This window comes from Schistocerca gregaria, chromosome 11 (assembly GCF_023897955.1).
Source record: "Schistocerca gregaria isolate iqSchGreg1 chromosome 11, iqSchGreg1.2, whole genome shotgun sequence".
In the NCBI taxonomy this organism is placed as follows: Eukaryota; Metazoa; Arthropoda; class Insecta; order Orthoptera; family Acrididae; genus Schistocerca; species Schistocerca gregaria.
In genome coordinates this window covers 109,246,295-109,251,221 of record NC_064930.1, presented here as the reverse complement: position 1 = coordinate 109,251,221, position 4,927 = coordinate 109,246,295, and the positions used below count along the sequence as shown (strand labels likewise).

The following is a 4,927-nucleotide window of genomic DNA, read 5'->3' as shown; positions in this document are numbered from 1 at the left end:
TCCTCTTCTCGAAAATGCTGAGAACATACAGAGCACCATTTAGACACACGCCAATTCTTCCTCCTCACGGCATTCTCCCACAGAGCTTTCGGACTCATCTTTAGGAAATCTAAAATGATAAAGGAGAAAAATGCGCTATAGTAGAAGTGGAGATGTAGTACACGTTCGTTCACAATGAAGTTGTAAAATCACATTTAGCGAGACAACTTACACATGAAATATTATTCCCTTGGATTTCGCATCACAATCAGAACGATTCGTACACCCGAACACCACACAAGTCACCATAATAGCGCAAAATCCTTCCAAAAGCGAGCGACAAGCCTATGCACACAAGCTTACAGCAGCAACTGTTTTGGTCGAACTGAGATGGCTATCCTCGGATTCACATAGCTTCGCACTTGGCCTCGGCTTCGCAGCTGTGACGTCACGGCGTCTCCCTCTACTACGGATCTTACGAGTTCCAGTGACTGCTTCTGACGGAAGCGAGTTATGCTGTTATTTGAAACCAGTTAACTGCAGATTTAAAAAGATTCAAGTTTTCGGTAACACAAACCAATGTTAAGGCCTTTACTAGGTCCCTCCATTTTCACTGACATATTGATTACTGCAGGTGCTAACCCTTTAATGAAGCTAACTGTATTACAGTACCTCTTCTGGCACATTTACTGCAGGCAGGAAAAACGAGCAAAAAGCATAAACTTACCTTTCGAACTGCTTCCAAGTAGAATACGCTCCAACTGCCAGTCATTCATTGCTAACAATATGACGTTAATTATGTATAATTTTTCATTCTGAAACTAAAGTTGTTCACAACAGATACGAAATTAAATAAAAGTATTAGTAAATGCCTCTCTTTCGCTGTTTAACAAAGCATGAGAACAGTGAAAAATTGCAAGAGGAGGACACGGAAGAACAAAACTGCAATCCTCAAAAAACAAAACTTCCATGCTCCAACAGTAACGTACGTACTACTACGCATTCACTAATTATCGAAACAGTAAAGATGTAAATGAGGAGCGCCGGAACAAAAAAGATCAATCCGCACTAGTTGTTAATACAGAAGTTAACAAATAGTGATCTCCAAATGGGCCCACAAGTTATTAAAAGAAGAAGAACACAATAAAACACTTGATGCCGCGTTGTGCTGAAAATTATTTTGTGGCACCATACTCCGTATCTTCCCCCTGCAGCTCAAACACGCGAATACAGCAAAAGTGTATCGGGTTTCGTTCCGGTGCTCATCAAATCACAGTACTCATGAAAGTTGGATAGACAAGAGTAACTGAAATAGCAATGAGGAAGTCAGAAGTGTTACACTTAGCATGAAATGCTTCTACAAGCCTCCTTGCATTAGGCCACAGTTAGTATTTGAAGTAACTAAACGAAACAGAAGCTCTAACTTTCTAATACCAAATACTTTCAGAGTAGACTAATTTCACTTAGCATTGCTGTTGGCTCTATTTGCATGCTTATTTTAAATTAACTTATAGGAATTCTTTTTTAAAGTTTTTTTGAAATGATCTAATCCTCCCTTTCTTTACTGGGGGGGGGGGGGGGGGGGGACCTTTCAGAATTTCTCTCCAAAATGACATATCCATGATATCTGTACAATGTTTGGTACTTGTGCAATAAATACTTGAAAGTGTTCCTGGACTTTATGCAGACCCCGTATTATGTACCCGCTCCCCCCTACATGTGCTAGAAGTTTGCAACGGGAATTTCCAAGCTCCCTGTATTATTCATTATGCACATAAGACTTATTTCAGGGTTGGACAGTGTTCTCTTTGTGGTTACTTCTTTAAATGAAACTAAGGGAAGCCAGAGATATTTTGTTCCGACAAATCTTCCAACAGCTTAGGTAATATTTCTTGTAACAATTTTAGTAATTTCCTCACTGGTCTGATGTAGGTTATCGACATCTTTCATACTGCACTATATGGTGTTATAAGCAATATTCAGGCCCCCATCTTATTTGAGGCTCTCTTTTGTGCAACAATAATTAACAAAATAGAAAATAACACCTAATAGACCCACGGCTTGACTACAGTACGCAGATTCAAGTGGTTGTAGGTTGCAGGAAGTACAGAGCAATGAAGAGGCTTGCAAAGGATGGGCTAACATTGGGAGTCGTGTCAGATTAGCCTTCGGACTGAACATCTCGACGCCGCATTAAAACGAGGCTCTTGCAATAATGCAACATATTTCAAACGTATCGACTTACTGCAAATCTGCTAGTTTTTTAAAGGTACCAGTAATCTGATGTCAACATTACGATAAAATTTTGCTTTAGTCATCTAATATAAATAGTGTGATGAAATGAAAGTCAAATTATAAATGAAAAACGCAAAACTAGGTTCTTTTTTTTTCAGCGTTCAGATATTTTGTTAACCAACTTTACAATATGAAAACTGGTTAACAAAATATAAGAGGCACTCAAAAAGAAACGAGCCGTCAGAGGCATAATTACAGAAACCAGTAGCTGTATGTTAGAAGTACTGACCCTGGCTGTTGAGACACTTGTCCCACTGTGACACAAGGCAGTGAATGGCTGTCTCATAAAATTCCTGGGATTTCACTCCATTTTTGGTCCCCTTAAAAAGGGTCTGAGGGGTAAACGATTCACCTCGGGAGACGACGTCCAGCTGTACATGCGGAAATGATTAACACTGCAGCCCCGGGAATTTTGTGAGACAGCCTTTTGCCACCATGGGACAAGTGTCTCAATAGCCAGGGTCAATGATTCTAACATACGGGTACTGGTTTCTGTAGTTATGTTCCCGGCTCGTTTCTTTCTGAATGACCCTTATAAATTAATACTGCAGACCTCCACAATTTTTCTGCATTTTTTACATAATTATGAAGTTGTTCTACGACGAAGTGATAGAACTATCAGTTAACATGAAACCTAAAATTCAATGTAAATGGAGCAGTGCCACAGACACTCACTCAATGGTTATCACTTCTGCACAATCATGCCAAGATTATTAACCAAAGTAAGTACAAGAAAAGTTATATTTGAAATGCCTGCGACCACAGGCGTCGGTGAGAGGGCAAAGAGGGGGTGCTTGCTCCCTCCTGGAATGTGCGGTAAGAGTTTTTGTTGTTTGGCTGTAAGGTAGTTCGCTGGGAATTATACCTTTTGCTTGTCGTGGCTGTGGTTTGTGTTGTTTTGCAGCTTTGGAGAGTTGTGAATCTTCACAAAACATTGTAGAAATAGAGTATCTGACCTCTCTCTCACTACAACCCTTAACCCATTACTGCTCAAAGCTGCGGTAATGCAACATTTCATCTGTAATATTTTATGTGAAATGAGTTGGACCAATTTCAGATTTCTTTATTAAAATGGTAAGAGAGCATGTGAAATTGTTGAGGCATTTTTAATCGGTTACTGAACATAATGCTGGCCAGCCTGAGCTTTAAACTTTTCGATAAAAGTGTTTATTGCATTGTGAAATTTTGTATTTTTTTTCTTATTTGTCAGGCGATGATTTTTAAGTGAGTTTTATACAATGAACTACTTTAAACCTTCTGTTATTATACTACATTATTGTTTACAGATTTAAGTTACAACACACACTATTTGACAATTAAAAAAAATGTTGTGTTTTTTACCAACTTTGAGACTTGTGAATATATTTTTATAATTCGGCTGCTTTATTCTGCCACAATAATCTTCAGTATTCCATTGTCTGAATTTTTTATTATCGTTTGGCCTTGTTTTGCAGATATTTAGTCAGTTTGGTCGGTTTAGGTCCAGAACATTAGATGAAAACAGGAAGGGGGGAAGTATCCACAGGAGCTCACAGCATGGGCAATGCACTGTGTACTCATTGCTGGGCTCTCTCGTACAAGACAAAGGACTCTGGAGTACAGTGCACCTGAGAAACACCACAACCGACCCACCCAGCTGAGAACAAACCAGGTCCTCAGGGCCGTGATCTCTGTTTTACCAAAACTGTACGTGACACCGTAACTACAACAAGGTCTGCCAACAGTGCCCTCTGCTCAGTTTGTGTACGTAGAGTTGGGGTTGTTTTGGGGGAGGAGACCAGACAGGCAAGGTCATCTGACTCATAGGATTAGGGAAGGAAGTCGGCCGTGCCCTTTCAAAGGAACCATCCTGGCACTTGCCTGAAGCAATTTAGGGAAATCACAGAAAACCTAAATCAGGATGGCCGGAAGTGAGACTGAACCGACATCCTCCCGAATGCGAGTCCAGTGTGTTAGACACTGCGCCACCTCGCTCGGTTTTGTGTATGTACTTGAAGTGCAAGCAGGAGGTCTTGAAATTTATTTAACATGCAAGCAGTACATTTCCGGAGACGGGTTCCTTATCCAAACTATCTAACAAGGCCCCTCTGCAACCTCTAGAATTCTGTTGTTGTAATTGTTTCACACGCTTTACAACAAAAGTAAACTATGTTGACGGTAAATTTGGGTTTAGAACAGATTTTACTTGTTCCTTATAAACCAGAATGAAATTGAAAGCCTTCATAAAAGAGCATATTTGCTTAATCACGCGTTCATAATGCACCTACCTCCAGAAATGCCTATTCCTACATTGAAAAAAAAAAAAAAAAAAACCATGCACGAGGATAAATTCTAGTCATAAAAACTACCAGCTATGTAAACAATGGAATGTGAACTCGGCAGCTTCCGGTCATGTTGCTGCAACGCTTTAAATTTTTGTGAGTCTATGTTGTTGTTCACATTTGCATCTTTTGCAATGGGAATTTGTGAGTGACGACGGCAATATCTATTCGAATTTCGGACCTCTACAAAACGTTGTTAGTTATATCGAATATTCACAGTTAGCAAAAGGTACGAGCTTAAGGAATAGGTTTTCTGATATCTGAATGACAAAGGCTTCTTGCTGTAGTTGCGATGTCAAATACAGTTTTCGTACGACAGCGATGACGGCCCC

The 4,927-nt window shown here is 39.8% G+C and overlaps 1 protein-coding gene across 1 annotated transcript in view; it reads right to left on the bottom strand.

Moving 5' to 3' along the window:
* LOC126295379 (uncharacterized) overlaps nt 1–4,927 on the bottom strand; it is a 188,941-nt gene that overhangs the window by 116,098 nt on the left and 67,916 nt on the right. The window lies entirely within an intron of this gene.